At 52.1% G+C, this 22,280-nt stretch overlaps 1 long non-coding RNA gene across 1 annotated transcript in view; it reads right to left on the bottom strand.

The window, feature by feature from the left end:
* Positions 1-21,916, bottom strand: part of LOC144723417 (uncharacterized) — a 60,168-nt gene extending 38,252 nt beyond the window's left edge. Inside the window, exons 1-2 of the long non-coding RNA XR_013586172.1 lie at positions 21,756-21,916; positions 5,341-5,479 (exon numbers count right to left, since the gene is read on the bottom strand). This is a non-coding gene — a long non-coding RNA (uncharacterized LOC144723417). The remainder of the gene's footprint in view (positions 1-5,340; positions 5,480-21,755) is intronic.
* Between the last annotated feature and the right edge of the window lie 364 nt (positions 21,917-22,280).

The following is a 22,280-nucleotide window of genomic DNA, read 5'->3' as shown; positions in this document are numbered from 1 at the left end:
GTGGGAACCGCATTTACGGTTCGCTCCACAGAGTCGAGCGGCGCGTCTTAGTACGTACGTACGTTGAACTTCTTTCGCACCGTACGTAGCCAACCGTGCTACTCGGAGGTGCGGGGGAAGGACAACAAACTAAACACAAAAAAGCAGTTCTAAAGAAATGGGTTTTCAATCGAGATGATTTAAAAGTGCACAACTCCAACGGCTTCTTAATATCGGAAGAGCGTTTCGGATGGCTGCAGCAGCGCATCTGAAAGCGTAGCGCGATGCGGCGACCGTCTTTGTCTGATGGCGAGCCTAAATCCGCTGCGAGGTGTTGCTGCTGACTGGGGTGGTGGTGGAGGCGGTAGTGCAATGGTTAGCATGCGCTGCTTCGGCAAACCCGGCGAGCCGAGTTCGATTCCCACTTACGACCAGCATCGGTGAAGATTATATGAAACGGTGCTGGGCCTCTCCCCTCGGTCGACTCAGCCTCAAATGAGTACCTGAACAAACATCGCCACTCTGGAGACAAAGGCTGCCGGGAGTGGAGTTGGCCACTCAACCCCTTCGCCAGGTTCTTGCTAACAGCACTTGCCCCAACAGTCTGCTAAGGCTATACGGTGGATCTTTATCTTTGCGGATGTGTGTGCGTGAGTGGGGATGTGCGTGCGTGTGTGTGCGTGTGCGTGCGTGCGTGTGCGTAGGGGACAGTCACACCCGCACGGCCTTGATTTTTTCACGAACACAGAACGTCGGATTGTATGACCGAGGAGAGTGCACTGTGCGTAAGGGAGGAGAGCGGTGGGGTAGGGGGGGAGGTAGTGGGGGTCGGGGGGGCGCGACGGGGTGGGGTGGGAAGTGAAAGGGCTTTGAAAGTGGGAGTGAGCGCAGCAGATTTCGTAGAGGCGGACATCTATTGGGCAAACATTGCCAAACGCTGACGCTCCATTCATTTTGTCCCACGGCTGTGCGCCGCGTTGAAACCACATGTCGGTGGCGGTGGGATTAGGGGCGAAAGTCCCCTTGTTTAATAATCCCCCCCGGATGAGCCACTGACGACAGTGACGAGTTTTCAATTTGCGGTGCGAATAATTTTTTCACGCCGCGCCCAGAATGGGATAACACTCGAAGCGCGCGACGCCAAAACGCGTTGGCACGCGCGAGTTAAATTGCGCGCGCGCGTGTGCGTGCGCGCTTCCTCTTAATTCATTTATATACAAAAAAAATCAACTAAATTCTTAGTTGGTCATGGAGCACCGCAGCTATTATCACACGTGAGGCCAGGTGTGATTAGCCGTGTTCCGCCGCGTCGGCTGCGCGCGCAACGGAGCACGGCTAATATGCGCGCCAGTCACACGCAAGTTGCGGTATTAATAGCTCGGTGTGGATGAATGAATGAATGAGGCTCAATCGGCCGAAGGTGAAAACGGCGAAGGCCGCAATTTGCGCCGACACTCACCACGCCGCGTTACCACGCGAGCTATTTCACGCTGGCCGCTTGCCATTTTGAGACGTGGGCCCTGCGCTCGGCAAATGCGACGATAAAAAAAATTAAAAGCAAAACCCACAATTCCGTCTGCGGCGAGCAAGTCCTCGACAACTGCGCAATTCGTACGCAACGCGTAAAACAATGTTTAAACAAAACACGCCATACTGCTGCTCTCACGGTCGGTCGTGGGATCTGCAGCGGGCGATCGGAACTTAAATTTCGCGCTGCAGATTAGCGCCGTTGAGCTGGAGGAACGTGGCGTCACGTACGCGCACGTGACGCGGTCGTACGCTGCCTTGGGAGCAGGCCGTGCGTGTGGGACGTGGGCCTACCGGTGACGAATTATCCTTGTAGCAATAGTAGCTACATATGTAGTAGCTACATGTGTAATAGCTACGGGCCCCGCACTTTCAAGGGCCCCGCGCTAAATGCTTTCAAGCTATCAATTCCGGTTCAGTGATTCTGCACTTTCTCTATTACTATAGTACGACTTTTATGAACGACTGGGTGTTTAAGGTTCGCTTTTTGTCGTATTATCTGGCTTGTATAGCAAAAGAAAAAATACAATTACTTTACTATGCAAGTAAAAAAATTGTGTTTTAATATTTACGTGTTTTTGTTTGTTTTAGGACCCCTTTAAAACATATGCTACAGGCCCCGCACTAGCTTAATCCGGCACTGGGTCCTACGCTGACTTGGGAGCGAGCCGTGCGTGTGGGACGCGGTCGTACGCTGCCCACGCCATGTGCTACTGCCGAGGGGTCGGAATCAGAATCTTTGTTTTAGATCGGATTAAGCCCATGAGCTATGAAGCTTTTTTCGCAGTTGCCCAGCGAGCGTTACGTTCTCAGCTCGGCGCCCCTTATAGGGTTAAGCACAGGCAGGCATTTGTTTTCTCCGAGCACGCTTTCGAAACAGAGCTGATAATAAGAGCATTATCTTTCACCAGAAAATATTTATTTCCACGCGTCAAGGTCTAGGGACGTGCATTTAAATATTTCCGCTCGAGTTTGGCCCAGATAGTTGGCGTTATCAAATGTAAAAAAAAAAGTTTGTTTTCTACGCCTCTACAAGCGTCTGGCACTGTCTTTTGCGAAAATATGGCAAAAAGTATTGGAAGCTGTGCAGTGTGTTTTGTATGTATGTAGAACTTCTTTCGCACCCTACGTAGCCAACCGTGTTAAGGGGCCATCCATTTTGCTGTCTTTGCTTGGATTTTCTGTTTGCACTTAGTCACATATTCACTTTAAAATGTTTTCTTGTTCATGTTTTGTTTTTTGTTTGTTGCGGTTGCACCCGATTCCAGAGCCGAATGGCTCACAGGGCTATACCTAATAAATGAACTTGAACTTGATTTAGTACGTACGCATGGAGGGGGGAGGGGGGTTAACTCAAATGCATACGCTCGCGTATGGGGGGTCTACTGACTATGTACGTACGCATAAGAAACGGGGGTGGGGGGGGGGGTGAATCCTCGATAATAATTTGTCTACATTGGCCTTCAAATGAGTTAGACAGTCTGGTGGTGGACTATCTGTTCGCTGAAACACGTTAATATTATTAATCCTTGATCGTTTCTGCGTGGATTAAATATCGGCCGTTCTATAGGATTCGGGGGGGGGGGGGGGGGGGGTGCGTCAAGCGTGCGTACAGGGAGGGGGGTAGGGGTCAAGTTTTGACAGATTTTCGCGTACCTACTAAATAGATGGCCCCTAATCGGAGGAGCGGATGAAGGACAAAAAAAATATAACACAAAAAGCAGTTCTAAAAAAAATAGTTTTAAATCTAGATAATTTTAAGTGCATAGCTACAGTGGCTTCCTAATATCGTAAAAAAGCGCTTTCCAGACGGCCACAAAAGCGCATCTGAAAGCGCGCGATGCGGTGACCACCATCTTTGTTCGATGGCCAGCCAAAAGCCGCTGCTGCGAGGATGCCCGGAGCTCGCGTGCTGGTGGACACTCCTTGACGTGATCAGCAAGGTCTTGGGGTTCATTTGTGGCGTGCACTTTGTGTGCAATACGTGCGACACGTCTGCCATTCAGCCGTCCTCCTCGACACGCCGGGAGCTTCCGCACGGATCGAACCGAGCCGGGCGGTCGAAGCTCCTGGTATGGGTCGGTGGGGGGGGGGGGGCGGGTAGGTGGGGGGGAGGGGAGAGCGAAACGTCGGGGGGTACGCACGTGCCGAACAGCGCCACGGCAGGACCGGCGGCCAAGCCCGACGGCAAAACGGGAAGCTGCGCGGTCGGCGATCGGCCTCCCGTGCCGTCGTCACGTTACTCAGCTAAGCAGCTCGAAATAAAAATAAAGGGAGCGATTTAAGACGCACGGACATCGGAGACGGCGGCACACAACTCGATGCCACGCCTGGACGGCGTGCTGCCACCGCAGGGGTCAGACTGTATTACCTACTTCTCGGGAGGTCGGCCGATATGCCGCTTATGACGTGTAATCCGGCTCCTATGACGACGCGTGCGAACGGATCAATTTCTCCGCACGAGGCGGCCCGGCAGGGGCTCTCGACAGGGGCACCGAACGAGGGAACTGAACCACCTCGGACGGCGCGGACGAGTGTCGTCTGTCAACTGTTCGCCAATCCGTCTGTTCGTGCGAACAATGCACGGCCCTTCGTCAGGCAATGTTGCACGAAAGGCCTTCGCCTGTTCCGTGTTAGTCACGTGGATCGTTTGGCCACATCTTGGCCGGTCCGGTTCATGAGGATTCGCGAAAGTGGAAAGCGCAGGCGTGGCACGCCTGGAAGTCCAGTTTCAACAATGGAATGTTCTGAAGTTGCGCTCCGCTGCCCATAATGTAGCTCCACAGCAGCATATAACAACCTGATGTGTATGCTGGTCACCCATGTAAGCCCTATCCAGGCTCAACTCTGCTGATCTCCCGGGATCCGCTGAGCTCGGACGCTTTCTGGGCAATGTGGTCATCGGCGATGAAGTTGACCGATCAACCGTTCACGAATCAGACTGTTCTGTTTTCGCTGTATCGTATTATACGCATATTAACAACGACAATGACGACTTGTGATTGTCTAAATGCAAGAACATATTAAGGGGTTGCACGAGGCAACCAAACAAACAAGATCAGTGGAGAAAAACAAAAACATGAATCTCATGAAATAAACATAAATCCGAATTCAACGTTATCAAGTGCAGACGAAATTCCGATTGGACGGTGCACTGAAAATGTCCAGAAGGATAAAACAACAAAATCATAAGATGTGAAATTTAACTGGCGAGTATTGGTAAATGACGTGTTAAATTTAAAATGCACACACCAGTGCGGCTACAATAATCGATTGTTTTACAATCCGCCCACGCCGGCGATGACCAACATGGTACGTGGATTGCGATCGCACGGTTGGAGAACAGCAAAAGATGTTTTTTTAGATGTGGATCTCAGGACAGACCGGAACCAACGCTGACATCAGCCGACAACAATTTTCGTTATGGCTGGTGGAAAAAAAAAATCCGCGACCCAAAGAATTTGTGCGATAAAAAAAAAATAACTTCTACCAATAGATGGCGGGATTACTTTACGTCTATACCCTACAGTGGTAACTATTGGGGTCATTGGTGGATAGCGGACCTGGGGTTGAGATCCACCAGAATTGATGGAAGTGTGTGTTGGTGTATTGGGCAAGGCTGGGGACCGACTCCCGTTCTCTGTAACGTCTTCAAATGGCTCCTGCAGACACTTGAGACGCGAAATGCACTACACAAAAGGTAAAATTAAGAATAGATTCTTGAATCGAATCGTGGCTCCAAATCTTAAAATCTATCCACTCGCTAACATCTACACATCAAAATATACGGGGAATGTACAACTGCAATCTAAACATGGAAAACACCCGGCAAACCTTTGTTAATCCCGTGGTGGATGAAGACCTCCCCACGTTGAACCGTACTTCACCACGCTTGCCATTTCGGGTTGAAGGGCGGTGGAGGCAGTGGTGGTGGCGGGGGAGTGGCAGCGCAGCAAATCAGCTCGACTTGAATCTGCAAATGGCGAGAGAACCCCATCATAACAGAAATAATTTTTAGAAAAATGATAAAACGTGAAACTGGGTCACGCAGTCACACCCGAGATGGCCTCGGGTGAACAGGCCGGGCACAGCCTGGCATGAACCTGAGCAGGCAGGACACAGGCTGTGATGAACCTGAACATGGCAGACACAGGCTGGGATGAACCTGAACATGTGGGGACACAGGCTGGGATGAATCTGAACATGCCGGACACAGGCTGGGATGAAACTGAACATGCCAGACAGGCTGGGATGAACCTGAACATGGCGGACACAGGCTGGGATGAACCTGAACATGGCGGACACAGGCTGGGATGAAACTGAACATGGCAGACACAGGCTGGGATGAACCTGAACATGCCGGACACAGGCTGACATGCACCTGAACATGGCAGACACAGGCTGGGATGAAACTGAACATGGCAGACACAGGCTGGGATGAACCTGAACATGCCGGACACAGGCTGGGATGAACCTGAACATGCCGGACACAGGCTGGGATGAACCTGAACATGGCGGACACAGGCTGGGATGAAACTGAACATGGCAGACACAGGCTGGGATGAACCTGAACATGACAGACACAGGCTGGGATGAACCTGAACATGTGGGGACACAGGCTGGAATGAACCTGAACATGTGGGGACACAGGCTGGGATGAATCTGAACATGCCGGACACAGGTTGGGATGAACCTGAACATGGCGGACACAGGCTGGGATGAACCTAGCCGGTGAGGGGCGTTGCCACCTCCGAGGTACAACAACAACCACATAAACCAGCACCAGGACAAGTCATCGGACGAACAACGTCTCACGACGCCCGATTGATGCGTCGCGTCGAGCGGTGTGCATTACCGCACAGCTGACAAAAAAAAACTCGACACGTCCAACAACGTCACGGGGGAGACTTACGAGATCCCGGGGGGGGGATCCATCAGGGCAGGCGGTAACCCCATCGGGGGCGAGCGATCCGTGCCACCCCCCCCCCCCAGCGGGGGGCAAGGCTCGCCTCGCCGCCACCTCGCTCGGCATCAGCAGGTGGCGTAGTCTCGCTGCGGATGCGCCGCGGTTGGGAACTGCGCGCGTGGCGCGAGACAAGGACGAGGGGTGTGGAAACCGTGGGCACGCTCGGCCACAGCACCAGCCCCCCACCCCCCCCCCCATCTTTTGTGGGCACACAGAGGCAAGGGTGGTTGGGTTGACGGGGGGGGGGGGGGCAGAGGTTGAATGATAAACCAGCAGAGGAGACCGAACAACAGGAACAACACCGCACCCGCCACCCCGACTTCCCAGGCGGCGAGAGAGAAGCAAGCTCGAGCAATGGGCGAGTTGGCGTCGACGCATCCCAAACACTACGCCGGCGAGTCTCGTTTAGAAATTCGTTTTTCCGGACGTTTGTTTAGAAATGCCTCCGTGAAGAATGGATCTGCGCTTCAGGCCGTACACACTGAACTCGTACATTTATTATTATTTAGTTCAGTTTGCCCCCCACCCCCAACACCACCACCACCATCACCCCCCCCCCCTCTCCGGTTCCATCACATGGCCCCCTTCCAACGTTAATTGACGCGAGCCCAGACCCTCGGATTACCCCGCCCCCCCACCCACCACCACCACCACCACGGTCATCGCTTTCCCTCTGGCCCCACGCGAACAGTGCGATTACAATCCACGTGAGCACCCCCAACTGCAAAACTATTAATCCATCCATTAAAGCTATCGACCACGTGTCACGCAGGGACACTGGGAAAAGGGCCCAGTGCTCTGCCTCCCTCCGCCGTCCAATAGCACAGAGGTCTCGGGGGTTCGACAAATGGCCCTCGTGGTGGTGTAAACACTTAGCAGGGGATCTACGTACAAACGTTACGGGGGGGGGGGGGGGTTGTCTGACCATACTTTACCACGCCGGTCAGTGTTGGGTTTTCTGAGCAAGGTATAATTCCTTTATTGTGTAATTTTACTTTGCATATGTTACGCATTGGTTACAAATTAAGTGCAGTCTCTCTACCCTATGTCCTATGAAACGAAGGGTCATTGCCCGAAACGTCGTCTTTTATATATTTCTTTTAAGGCCACGCACTTTTTGCTTTATTGACGAATATGTTGTTGAGTGAATTTTAGACCGAGCCCGTCAGAGGGAGCGGTGGCACAGTGGCTGGGACTTCTGCGTTGTTAATCCGGCGACCTAAGTTCAATTCCCAGCCAGGGCCAACATCAGCGGCGAGCGATATCTGAACCGGTCCTGGGCTCCCACCCTCGCCTGCCCCCATTCCACTTCACCATCTCGCACTGACCAGCGGCGTGGTAAAGTATGGTCAAACAACCGCCATGACGGACATGGCGTGGAGGAGGCCTTCATCCGGCGAACGGATTGACAACGGGCCTGCAAATGATTGCTATTACGCAACACCTTTAGAAGCGATGAAAATCTTAGTGACACGATTGTTGAAAATGAATGCGCGATGGATGAACGTACCGGGGTGGTTGTTCCAAGCGAAAACGCGAGAGAGTTCAACGCTGCAACAGCGGACGGTCAGGATCGCAACGAATTCAAACCAGCAAACTGCCTCGTGGCGAGATGGCAGCCCACGACGGTTCACCCCCCACGCCCCTCGTGTGCGGCAGAAGCAGGGAAGCTGCGGCCCCGTGGGGCTCGACTCGGCCCCGCGACTTCACTTCACCGAGCCTGCAGGCCAACACGAGGACCATCCCCCCGCCCCCGCCACTCACCCCGTTGAAGCGAACCCGCACGCAAACCATCACCTCCCTCTGTCACTGCAAACATCTTGGCCGTACTAATCGGGTACTAGAGGGGGCGGTGGGGGGGGGTAATACTCTCTTGCAGACCTGGCGACAACTGTGTGCATAATCTTGAGCGCGTTCAGTCACTGTGAGGGCCTCGTTATACAGTGCCTGGTCGATACGCACGCCACGTCTCCCGCTGTTAATGGGCGCACTGCTGAAGGTGTTTCATGCGTGGCCTGCCGAAGGCACCCAAGTCCTGTTCTGCCCTCGGTAAGGACAACGCCCGTAACCCCCTAGTCTACAGGGTCCTTAAGAGGAAACGGCCGCTACCGTGGCGGCGACGGTAAGCGCGCCGGACTTGGAAGGGGTCCATCACAGGACCCCTTCCAATGCCACCGTCCCTTTCTCTACACCCCAAACCGTGCAAGTCTACGGCAGCCTCCCTCCCCTTCAACAGAACACGTGCATGTAAATGCCCCCCCCCCCTTCCACCAGCTTCATCTCTGCTTGAAAAGCCACGCACGGCACCTCAGCGTGAAGGGTAAGAAAGGTTCCACGAACCCAGGTTTACGGGGGCTTTTTGTTGTTGTTGTTGTTGTTTTTACAAACTGAGCGCATTTCTCAAAAAAGCGCCGCGCTACTCGAGAAGACCGAGGCAGCTTAACACTCGCAGGGCCCCACGGGGGACTGGGTTTGGCGGGCGGGGAGGGCGGTGGGGGAGTAGGCAGTGGGTTGGGGTGGCGGGTTAGGCCTGTGACTGATCGTTAGAGCCTTCCTTTGCACCCCCCCCCTCTCCCCATACTCCAAGCACTGCCGGGGGGGGCGGGATGGGGGGCTGAACACCGTGGAGACGCAAAATCCATCAAGTAACTGCAACTCGTTTAGCAGCCGGCGCAGACACTCCGCAGCTCCCGCGTTCGCCCGAATGGATCCGTAGGAATTTCTGAGCTCCGCCGCTGAAGGGAAAAAATTAAAACTTAAAAAACATAAAATCACATCACTCCCCAGGAAAATGACAGGGGCTCGGCCGAGACGAAGTGATAACGACGATAAGAACGGACACCGATGATCGGCCGCAGTGAGAGGTGAATGTACCACAATCTGGAGACATTCCTTATTGTATGTATACAATTTAATTCAAAAACTCTCGGATAGAGTCGTGCACACCCCCCCCCACACCTGTGATCAAGAACGGCTTTTTTAAAAAATATTCACGGAACTACTACTTCTAAGCCACTGCCATTGGCTTCGCTCGGGGCACACCTCTGAATGCTCTGCTACGTGTTTGTTGCGTGTCAATAAAACAAAAATTTTCTTCTAAAAAAATCTGGAATTTAGCCAATTTGAGTGATTTTTTGTTATTTTATGATATGGGATTGTTTTGCACGGCCGGGCTGAGACAAGACACTCAATACACTTGAGAACCCACTTTAATCACGTGGTGGGCTGAAATGTGGATTTGAACCCAGGTTCTCAGTGTTTGCCGGCTGAGCATCTCTAACCCAATGAACCACCGGGCAATCCTCAAGATTGCCAAACGTCCCACTTTTTAACTGAGCGCAAAAACACGACAAGCCGACGGACAGATCGGCAGCAACCTTCAGCGAGACAAAAACAATGAGTGGTCGAGGAGAAGTGATCCATCTGACACAGAAAGAGAAATGATCCATCTGACACAGAAAGAGAAATGATCCATCTGACACAGAAAGCAACGTGCCCGCTCCACCCGTACCCCGAGGGGGGGGGGGGCAGGGTATAGAATGACAGCCCAGGAACCGGCAGGGCCACGCGAAGTGGCCGTGCAGGTGTCTCCGCTGATTAATTCACCTTTGGGGAATCCGCGCAGGTGTCGGAGCAACGTGACCACTGGGACTTAGCGTTGTCGTCAACTCCGCCGTGGCCCCGTGAATGCCTTGCGTGCACATTTGCCCCCCCCCCACGGCCTTTCTCCCTCCCCAATGGATTATTAAAACTCCAACACACACCGCTCACATCTTGCATCGGCACCACCCCCCTCCCAACCTTAGGTGAAGCTCTTACCCCCACTATGCCGCCCATTGCCTGACGGTCCCCAGGCACCCCACCCACCACCATCGCCCCCCCCTGTGGCATTGAGAGGGCTCGTGGATTTCAGCTGGTGGCATGCATCATGTCAGATTGCACCCCTTATTCGCTGGCCCAAAGCGGTGTTGTTTTTTAAACGTTTCTCCGCCATGCTGCACGCAGGTGTTCTCGGTAATCTAAAACAAAAGGAAATGTTGGCTGTGATCGGTTGATTTTGTTACAGTGTGTTGAGGGGGGGGGGGTAAGGTGGGGGGCTGGGGGAGGGGGCGTGTAGGGAGCGGGGGCCAGAGAGCAGGGTGGGAGATGGGGAGAACAAAAAAAAATTGGCGGCTGCTCAGAAACTTCCAGAGAAGAATATCGCGGACAAAACGCTGCACGGGCCGGATTGGTATTTCAGTTGAGACTAATTTAATGTGTTTTATGTGACGTTTGACATTTCGCAACATATTTATGGATAATGGAGCCGAGTTGGTAGGGTAAATGGTAAATTCACACGAGCGTGTTTTATGTAATACCCAGAGCTGCAAACTCGGAGAAAAGAATTAGGAGAGTGCAACCCAGCACAAAAAAATGCTAATGATGTATCTATAACATTTTAGAAACCTGGCTGCGTAAATATGAAATCCTTTCACGAGGCTTTAGAATTCTTGGACAGTGCCCACTTTTACGAGAACGCGGTTCCACACGCAAGCGACGGTGCACTAATGCGGTCACGTGCCACCGCTACGGTACCGATCGTCACCGACTCGGCAAGTGCAGCAACGTGGATGCAAGAAATACGCCGCCGCCAATGCAGCCAGGAGCAAAGGTGCTACGCTAGGTTGGGACATTCAATAAAAAGCTTGGGGGTGGGGGGGGTGATCAGTGACACAGCGGTCAGCGCACTGCACCTATGAACCCTGTGACCCCGACTGATTTCCACCAGATCAGCCAGAGGGGGGGGGGGGGAGGGCGCGGAGCAAGCGTGGATATGAAAACGACGTGCCAGGCATTCACCAGCAAACACTCACATGAGCTGTAATAAAAAAAAAATGCCTTCATCTCATCCAGGAAAGCCTCACTGAGCCTCGAGGCTCTATTGTTCACGAGCGTCCTGCTAAATTGGAACATTTCGTCGATTCCCATCGTGAGCGTTTGGCGCGCGCGAGGACACCGGAGGAGACGGGGAGGGGAGCTCGTCGCGTGCGGTGTGGGGTGACCGTAACAAAAAGCTCCACACGGCCTGAAGAGGCACCACCCATTGTCCGAAGAAGCAACACCCGTCGTCCCCGATCGATTTGGAAAAGTCGCGGTAGAAGCAAACCGTCAAGTCCTGCGCAGCCGCGACGTCAGGCGGTCTTCTCTCATCTGTCCGAGCACTTAACCAGGCTCCGAAACCCACTTAGCTTGCGAGATCCGGGGCGAGCTCTTCACGAGTTCTAGATTTGAAGCTTTCGTGACTGCAAGGATTCATACTCTTAGTTTCATCGGTAAAGTCACGTAGGTAAAAAAATTTAAATTTAAATTAATAACAAATAAAATAATAAAAAATAAAATAATAAAAATCACGACGTTTCGGAGGCAACACAAGTCTCCGTCATCAGGTGGGACCGTCACAGCCAGATTTGCTGTGTCACGAGTGTCCGCGCTACGCAGCGACCGCTCGTTCCGTCGCGGTCCCGGCCCCGTTGACCGGCCTCCGCGCGACAGGGAATCTCCGTTCGGTCGAGAGGTCGCCGGCCCTTTGTGATTCCACTCCCGAGTTCGCGAGGCACTTTCCTGCTGTCAGTTACACCGCACAGACCCACCCCCACAGCATCGGCAGAAGCAAGGGTATCCTATGCCCCATTATAGTCATCGCCCTGCTCTGGTGTGGTACATAATGGTCAGAAGCATTGCCCCATGGGGCTCGATGCAGGCTAGAGGCACTCACTGCCTTATAAGAACCCATTCCGGTTAAAGCCCATGGGAATCTATGTCAGAGGTGCCATCCCATAAGAATATATAATACAAATGGCGGCATTGCCCTATGTAATCTACACTGGTTAGCAACACTTCCCTGTGGACTTTAGACTGGTTAGCAGCATTGCCCTACGGAATCCATACTGGTTAAGTCACATTGTTCTATGGAATCTGAACTGGTTAGTATTATTTTATATTGTCCTATGGAAACTATACTGACTTGCACAATCGTGTTGCATATTGTTTTACGGAATGTACACTGGTCAACAGCACTAAATATTATTGAATGGAATCTATTCTGGTTATCCGTACTATATATTATTTTATGGAATCTATGCTGGTTGGCAGTTAGTGTATTGCATCACATATATTCCTATGAGATCTATAATGGATAGCACCACCTTCCCTGTGTGATCTGTAACGATTAGTGGTATTGTCCTATGGAATCTGTACCAATTAGCGGCGCACGCTCCAATGCTGGAGGGAATTTTGGAATTTCCGTAGGCCGCCCGCAAAATCCTCGCAGGCCCGTTTTTGGCAATCCGGCGAGAGACAAATAATCCGTTTGTGCCGTACGGAAACGTGATTATACTCGGGACAAAACCACAGTCGTGCATTAACTTGTTACGGAGAAATGTTTTTTTCCTAATAGGGTTTTTGCGCGAATTTGATCCACCCTAGTGCTTTTATTGAATCTTTCAGCTCTGTTTAGGCCACCGTGCACCAGGGAGTATTTAAACAATGTCAATATTTCAGCTGGACATAATGTCGCATAACAGTCTCGCGTTGCTCGGGGCACCGCCGCATTAGTATCATCTCGAAGACATTTCAAGAAGCGGATAATGAAAGAGGAATGGGGTGGTGGGGGGGGGGGAGAGAACAAATAAATATAAAATAAAAGGAAATAAAGTGGAAGGAGCCACCGCTCGGGAAATTGGCAGATTAAACCCTCACCGTGTTTGGCGTTGGGCGCAGTGTGCGCGTTAAAATTTGCCGACGCGCCATCAATCATTCAGCGGCTGCCTTCGGGCGCTCGGGCTGGCGCGAGGTTCGTTGCGAGCGCGCTGCGCGTTGCACCCCCGCGACGGAGAACGAGCCGGGCAAGGGTAACGCGCGCGTGTGTGCTTGCTCGCTCGCTCGCGCGCACGCACGCACGCACCCGCAAAATATGCAACTTTCATGCGACAGCAAACAAACACGCGCCAGCCTGCTAATGTTTATGTACAAAAAAAACAATTACACGCCGATTCTCTTTTTGGGAAGGGGGTGGGGTGGGTGGGGGATTGTGGGAGGCAAACAGGTAAAGGTGCAGCCCCTCAAATTTCTTGCTCATGCCACTGCTGGTGGAAGGGTCTCCAACCTGTCGAGGGTATTTTTAGTCTGCTCTTGCACGCTGGCGTGGCATTGCGGAAGAGGTGGGAGTGGAGTGCTCACACTTTACCCCACCACGCGTGACCTGCCGGTCGGCTAACTGCAGTGCGCCCGTTTATACTGCGGCGGTGGTGGGGGGGGGGAGGCAGGGAGGATTTAAGAAACGAGTTCCCATTGTTCGAATCGAACTGGACTTGCAAGACCAGCGCGCTGACCATTTACAAAAGAACAGATCATTCGTTCTGTCAAAACGTGTGGACCGGCGGCGGGGAACCCTTTTTCTGACCGAGGTGACAACAGGGTGTTCAAAAACCTTTAGCGCACACAACCACGGATGAACCACAGGTGAACGCGCTCAACCTCAGCGTTGTACAACCACGACCACTCCGCGGCTAAAGACTCGCGCGGGTGTCAAAAACTGCCCCGCGCGACTCTTTGCTCGGCGATGACGTTTTTTTTTTTGTCGTCGTCATCGTTTGTTTGCCGTGGCGGCGTCTCGCGTTCCGCGAGGCTGCTCGTGTTTGCAGGGGGCGCTTTGCCCGAGACATCGGTCGCCTCTGACGGCGCAATCTGCCCAGCGGCGGTGCTGGCACGGACGCACGGACGGACGAATGGCGGGGCATTACGCCCGCCCGCCGTCCTGCCACGGATGTGTCGAGTGAAGTGCGCCGCCACGGAGCGGGACGTTCCGTCTTTATTAGTCCCGGCGCGCGTTTTTTTTTTTACCACCGCCACCAAGCGCCCGCGTTCCGCCTCACGTGAGTGCAGAGCGACGGGAAAAGTCGCGCGCTGATGTATCGCTTTATGTGGCGGATTGGGCGTGACATAAACATACACTTTTTACATGCGCACATATATTATGCTTGAGCGGGAGGGGGGGGGGAAGGAGGAAAATCCAAAGGACACACCTGAATTATTTAGTATCTTGTTTAAACATATTTTTTGGGTATCTCAGCCAGCCCTAATTTTAAACCAGGGTAAGAAGCCAACACTGCCCTGTTTCTGCTGAGATGTTAAAACGAGCCTCGCTCTGCTGATGAGTTTCACAAAAGTAGAAACCCGGTCCCCCAGGCTTCAACACCTTTCTTCTCAAAATACGAAAAATCGCATTTGTTCACGTCTGCCAGCCACAGTCATGCACGTGTCCTGCTGCATCGACCACCGTGTTGAGAAGCCGTTTCATTTGCTTTCGATTACGTAAAACCACACGTTGGTCAAAGCTGTTCGACGTGATGTGGAAATTCTACGTTTTTAAAGGCGAGGCTTTGGAAAGCTGTACACTCGATGGACAGCTTCCACGCTTCTGGCTTTTAATGGCAAGGCATGGGCAGTTAAAAAAAATGGATTCAAATATGTGGCATTCACAGAGACGTGCTGGGAAAGAGAGAGAGGGAGAGAGAGAAGGAGCGTGCGTATGGTATTGAGACCCAAAAACACGGGCGACACATATGGCATGAACTATCAACATTTTTGCTTGACGTGTTTCACTCACCCGGAATGTGCCAAATCTCATCAGATCTCAGAAGCTAAGCAGGACTGAGCCGACAATTTTCACTCGAAGCCAAAGGCGTGGTGGTGGTGGTGGTGATACTGGTTGGGGAGGCAACTTTTATTCAACCGAGAGTCGAACGAAGCGTCGGGCGGGCCACACGTCAACACGCGCCTCGGCGTTTCTCCGACACGAACGCGACGTGTCGACCGAGGACAATGGGGGCCCTTGCGGTGGCGGAAAATGGCTGAGCGTGCTAAATTAGACACACGTACGCACGCACGTACGCCTGTTGAACTTCTTTCGCACCGTACGTCGCCAACCGTGCCTGTCGGAGGTGCGGGGAAGGACAAGAGTGTCGTTGCCGGGACGAAAATACTCCTCCAACTAGTGCCTGATTAGTGTGGCTACGATGCTCGTGGTGACGGCCATATATATGTATAAAAACGATAAATTGGCAGGCCTTTTCGAAGTGGTAGACCTCGTGCTAACAACGGACGTTGCGAAATCAAGTGGACGGACCCCAACCGGCCCACCGTCCTTGCTCTACGCGGTTTTTGCCAAACGGGCCGCAGCGCTGTCTCAAGGCGAAGGAGTTTGCCGGCGACAAATTGCCGGCAAACGCTTCGCCGTAAAATTGCCCCGGCGAGACGGGGGTCGTGAGCGCCGTCAGCCTTCTCCCTTCAAGGGCACGGCTCAAAGTGCCGCGTCGCGGGGCAAAATTAATAACCACCCGCAATAAAGACGTAATGTACCCAGAGTGTAATTATTATTAGAAAACGGAGATACCTAATAAGTAAGGAAGCGGGAGCGAGCGAAAGGAGAAAATATAGAGGGGAGGAAAGGGAGAAAAAAACCTTAGCCAGACTAATGGAGATGTTCTATTTATACATTACTAAATAATAAATCGTACCCTTGCCAAAGCCACAGTTCCCTGCTCCCAAGTTCGACTCAAGATTCATCTTTAATGAACGGGTTAAGCCCAAGGGTACGAAGTTTAGCGGATTTCCGGCTCCGACTTTGGCAAGGAGCAAAACCGCGACAACGTGTAAACAAAATTAACAATGATAGCACTTAGGCGCAAGTCACGGGGGGACGCTTTAAATTGAGCGCTATCATCCAGGAACCTGTGGAAAGCTGGGCCACTGTGGACCAAACACCTGTCAATTATACCTCCTGCCTGCACGGCACGTCGACGGAGCGGGCTGTGCTGTATGGCCACACACACGTGCACATGCACGCACATGCACGAATATGTATGCACATGCGTGTATGCACATCCACCACACGCACATGCACGCACATGCGTGTACGCACATCCACCACACACACGTGAACACGCATGAATGCATGTTCACGGTGCAGCCACAAACTCAAAGATCCTGCGTTCAAGAATGATAGTGTTGGCACAAGTGCTGTTAGCGAGCGCCTACGAAGGCCGACATGGCACACGAGATGGTGTGGCCAGGACCACACACGGGTCGCCCTCGTCTCCCCGGTGGTGATGTTCACACATCGCACCAGTTACTCATTTTAGACCGAGTCGACCTAGGGGAGGCCCAGGACCAGTTCAGATAATCGTCACTGCTGTTGGCCATGAGCGGGAATCGAACTCGGGTCGCTGGGTTCATAGCGCACCCCGCTAACCGCGACTATGCTGCTCGCCACATACAAAACCTCGCACACACTGACAACCACCCAAATTTTCCCCAATATACACATCTACAGTGGATGTTGAGGAGACTGATATGACAATGAAAACAGAAAAGAGACTTTGCTTATTTTGTGAATCGTGGACGCGCCAAAAAATGCCCCCCTTCTCTTTTGACGTGCGCAATTGTTCGTACAATAATATTACTAACCCATGGCGGAGGGTTCGAGAAATAATGCGGACCAACGCACGTTTTGCAAATGCGGGATGAGAGAACCACCTTGGAAACTCACATCGACTATTCCAGAATTTGCTCGCGAAAAACGACTTCAAACCAGCGACTCACGTGTACGGTAGCGTGACCATTCATTCAGCCATTCAAACTCGAGTGATATAATGTATATATATATTCCCACCGTCTTCCCACCACACCTCCCCCCCAAAGTAATATTTTAAATTTTATTCTTGTTGGCAAGAAATAAATAAATTAATTCCCTCAGATCTGCGACGTGGCCCGGCTCACGGTCAGGGAACGGCACCGACGATGTCACAGAGATAAAGACAAAGCTCCCCCGTATGGAATTAACAGACCGTTGGGGCAAGTGCTGTTTGCGAGCAGCACCTCTGAAGGCCGGCACGGCCGCCTTTGTCTCCCTCGTAGCGATGTTGACACATCACACCAGGTACTCATTTGAGGCTGAGTCTAACTAGGGGAGGCCCAGGAGCGGTTCAGATAATCGTCCACTGGTGTCGACCCGTGAACAGGAATCGAACTCGGTTCGCAGGGTTCGTAGCGCAGGGCACCAACCACTACACGACCGCTCCCCTCACTGTATATACATATACACAAAGAAAAAGATCCCCCGTATAGCTTTACCAGACTGTTGGGGCAAGTGCTGTTAGCGAGCAGCAACTATGGAGGCCGGCACGGAACTCAAGTGGTTGGGTGGCCAGCACCACGCCCCGACCACCTTTGTCTCCCTCGTAGCGATGTTGACACATCGCACCATGTACTCATTTGAGGCTGAGTCGACCTAAGGGGAGGCCCAGGAGCGGTTCAGACGATCGTCCACCGGTGTCGGCCCGTGAGCGGGAATCGAACTGGGGCCGCCGGGTTCGTAGCGCCACCGCTCCCCGTGCTCACAGCGGCAACGACGGCATCCCCCGCGCGGTCTCACCCCTTCAAAGCGATCTTACAAAACCAAGCGGGGCCAGCACCAAACACAAAAAATTGCGCGATCAATAAGTCCTCCCAATACGAGGGTGGCAATCAAGAAGTTGGCGCACGCCGGCTGGGGTTTTGAACGAGAGTGAACAGAAAAAGAAAAGGAGAGAGAGAGAGAAATGAATACCGCCACCGGAGTGACGGTGGCGGTGCCCCCCAGTCCACTTGGGGTTTGCGCGCGGAAATCATTCGTCAAGTGACTACGTACGTGCGCATGCTGAACTTCTTTTGCGCCGTACGTAGCTAGCCGTGCTCGTCAGAGTTGCGGGGGAAGGACAACAAACTCAACGCAAAAAGCAGTTTTAAAGAAATGAGTTTTCAATTGTGATGATTTAATTGTGCACAGCTCCAGTGGCTTCCTAATATCGGAAGGAAGAGGCGTTCCAGACGGCTGCCAAAGCGCATCCGAAAGCACACGATGCGGTAAACGTCTCTTTGTTCGATGGCTAACCAAAAAAATTAATCTTATACGATGAACGCCGCGCCGCATAACTTAATCGCAACTCGGATCGCGTGACAGAATTAAGGGAATGCAAATTCTCTCGCGGCAACCGCGTTAGCAGTGGCGAACGAGCACAAAACAATAACAAACAAAAAGCATCACGTTCGTCACCGCAACATTGCCCTGGACGGATCAAATATACAAGAGCAATAGTGTGGGCGGGCAGTGGCTCTTTCGTTACAGCGGAGAGATCAATTCGAATTATTTTAATCGTACCTATGGGACCTTTTTTTTTTACCAGTATCACAACGATGCTACAGCATTGAAGCTGATATTCGGCACGTGTAGCTGTATATTTTTATTTACGAATCTGCGGCCCATCGACTGCTTTGAGGGGGGGGGGGGGGTGGGAAGCTGAACCTTTTTGCTACCGTTTGCTTTGTTCCATCGCCCGTCGATACCTCAACCACCATGCGACGTTGGCGTCGCGGCGGAACGCGGGAGGGCCCACCGCGGAACGGGATGCCGTCCCCGCGGTGACGAGTACAGCGCGAGCGGCGTCCTCGCTTCGAGTAAACAAAAAAACTCGAGATTGTGCATTCACCCCCCCCCCCTGCCACACTCGCAGCCACCGCCCCCTCGAAAAACACAAACAAGACTCGATTGTTAGCAGATGTTCAATTAAGCCAAACAAAGGAGGCAGGGGTTCCAGCGGTCAAGTGGAGAAATGAGCGACGCCGTTATTAATAGCCACGCGGGTCGTCGCTCGCTCGCTCTCCCTCTCGCGTGCGCCCCGGCTGGAGGTTGTGAATTGAGGAATCGACGTCGCTCTGAGAGAGGTGGGGGAGAGTTGGGGGGGGGGGGTGGTGGCCCCAGAGGTCAGAGCGCTGAGACGGTACCGCCGAGATCCTGGGTTCCAATCCGGCTTTCGGTTACCCACAGCCACGGCGAACACGCCGGGTTCTCGAGTGCAGCGAGGTTTCATTTTTGGCAAAAAAAAATTCGGGACGAAACAAATTTCCTCGCGACCAAATTCCATCTCTGAAAACGTTAAACACCGGTTCTATTGCCGCGCGATGAACGATACTCTGTAAGCGGCGCAGCGGGTGGGAAGGTGCTGCCCTGTGGAGCATGAACCATCACGCGAACTCCGGTCATCCTCGCAGCAGCAGCGGCGGCGGCGGCTTTTGGCCAAGTCCATCGAACAAAAACGGTGGTCACCGCATCGCGCCACGCTTTCAGATGCACTCCTGCGGCCATCTGGAATGCTCTTCCTTCCGATATTAGGAAGCCGTTGGAGCTGTGCACTTATAAATAATCTCAATTGAAAACTCATTTATTTAAAACTACTTTTAGTGTTTAGTTTTTGCTGTCCTTCCCCCGCACCTCTGATTAGCACGGTTGGCTTTGAAGTTTAACGTAAATGCGTACGTACAGGTCACTTGAGATATCCGCTTCCACGTGTCGTTCTCTAACACGAAAGGTCGCACCGCCCTGCCAGAGATCCCATGGGGTTCTTGGTCTAATGGGCTTGATGCCAACAGCAAGTCGTAGAAAAATTACGAGAAAAAAGGACCATGGTTATTAAACGGGAACAGTCAAACCAAATACCGTTTCAAGAATCGATTACCGATTCTGAAAGCCAGGAACGAGTAAATAAATTTCAGTTCAATGTTCGTCGGAAGAGGCGGTCGTACCCACACGTAATCCCACCACACACGAACCTGCTGATCACAGACGAACTGAGGTGTACCCATATATACTACTGGGTGGACAGCGGCGGTGGCGTGGATTTAAGAAACTTGCCCCATTGTTTCAACTCGCCACGCTGGGAGATGGAATCGAACTTGTGACCAGTGCGGCAATCATCACGGAATGGGAACTCCGTTCGTTTGTCAAGTTAATCGCTTGATTTAATGGTCGAGACATTTCTATATACGTGGGAAACTGGTAACCATATTTGTCATCCTTCCCCCGCATCTCCGATTTGCGCGGTTGGCTACGTTACGGTGCGAAATACTTGCAACATACGTACGTACCAACGTACCGGTTTTCCCTTGCGGTTACCGATAATGCAAATATACAAAAAAAATAGAGGCAGGTGAGATTTGAGATACTGCATTGATTCGGAGGTTCACTGCACTTATCCTGATCCATAATTATTGGCCGACAGCGGTGGCAGACCCTGGGAGACAACGCACGTGCGTGAGTTGAACTTCTTTCCCACCGTGCTCATTCCACACGCGGCGGTGACTCGTCGGCCAAATTATTGCCAAGGGAACCAAACTGGGGGTTGCTGGGTTCATATCGCAATGAGTTACCCACCGTGTACTTTAACCGACGATACGTTTTGTGTATAATAGCAGCAGCAATAATAATAATGGGATCTTTTAAATATATTGTACGTTAAAGTCTCCAGATGTCGTACTTGCCACAGCGATCTGGGGCACAAGTGACAGTAAAACGTAAAATTATATCGAGATAAACTGGAAAAAAAATATTCAAACCAAAACCAACTATGCGTACGAACGATTCAAATACCATCAAAGAACATCTGACATAATTATCAGAAACATAACAGACTGTTGAGGCAAGTGCTGTTAGCGAGCACCTATGAAGGCCAACAAGGCACATGAGGGGGTGGGCGGCCAACACTACAGTGCTGATGTTTCACACTGCACCGGGTACTCATTGAGGCTGATTCGACCTAGGGGAGGCCCAGGACCGGTTCAGATAATCATCACCGGTGTTGGCCGTGAGCGAGAATCAAACTCGGGTCACTGGGTTCGTAGCGCAGCGCGCTAACCGCTACACTACCGCTCCCCACAATAACAGGCACCAACACACGCGGGGCATAGCTCTTACTGTTAAGATTAAGTCCATTGGCTCCCTTCTATCCGCGATGAAAACTTTAGCTAAACATTTGCAATCGGGTTGATCCTGCAGTAAATCACTGAAGGGTCTGAATCAGGGGTGATGATGTGCAGCAGGAAGCCTGGTTTTTTAAATATTTAAATAAATACATACACAAGTAAACGAAATAAAACATTCATACCTCCCACCCCATGTCCACCGAGAACTCTTTAATTTTCCCCTACCCCCCCCCCCCCCACTAATTTACTGCAAAGAAGAAAAATAATATTTCATTGGTATATGCTCTGGAAATATTGGCAAATATAAAAAAAAATGCATCCGATTCAATAAAAATTACTATTTACGGAATTAATTTGCTTACAAAGAAGTAGAAAAAAGCAAAACGTCGCCGTTTGGCCGCCACCGTGGGGACGCTCCGACAGCTCCCTGGCACTCCGCACTCGTTACCTTTCAATCTTCACGTCGTTATGGTTTCCATGAGATCCTCAGGCCGCCGTGGCCCGGTCGTGCAAAGGCCAACATGTTGACGTGTCTAGGCAGTGAATCCTCACGCCGAGTGCCAGGGCCGCGATCAATCCTTCACGCCTGCCGCCCGCGTTGGCGCGATGTAAATCTGAACGGAACGGGGGAAATTAAATTTATTGGCGGTGTTCTCAAGTGCGGCGGAGTTGAAGGCGTCAGCCCCGGCTAAGCGTTGACTGCACGCGGGGAAAAAAAAGAAAAATATCTCACCTATCAAATTCAATTTGCGTTTTCACTTCATCGTCACCATCGCGTTATCCGCATCCGCGAGCAATCCGCTGCTGGATGGAAGGCCTTCCCGAGCCGCAGTCGCCGCCTCTCACGATTCCGCGATTAGGACGATCCACCCGAGCCCCGTTAACACGGGCTGATTTCTTCGCTCCATCTCCTCGGTGGCCTCTTCGCTTGATTTGGATAAAAGGGGCCGCTCGGGATTAAAATTATCAGTTT

Source organism: Lampetra planeri, chromosome 17 (assembly GCF_965212315.1).
Source record: "Lampetra planeri chromosome 17, kcLamPlan1.2.h2, whole genome shotgun sequence".
Lineage (NCBI taxonomy): Eukaryota > Metazoa > Chordata > Hyperoartia > Petromyzontiformes > Petromyzontidae > Lampetra > Lampetra planeri.
The sequence above is the reverse complement of the archived record's forward strand: the minus strand, read 5'-3'. Positions and strand labels throughout refer to the sequence as shown.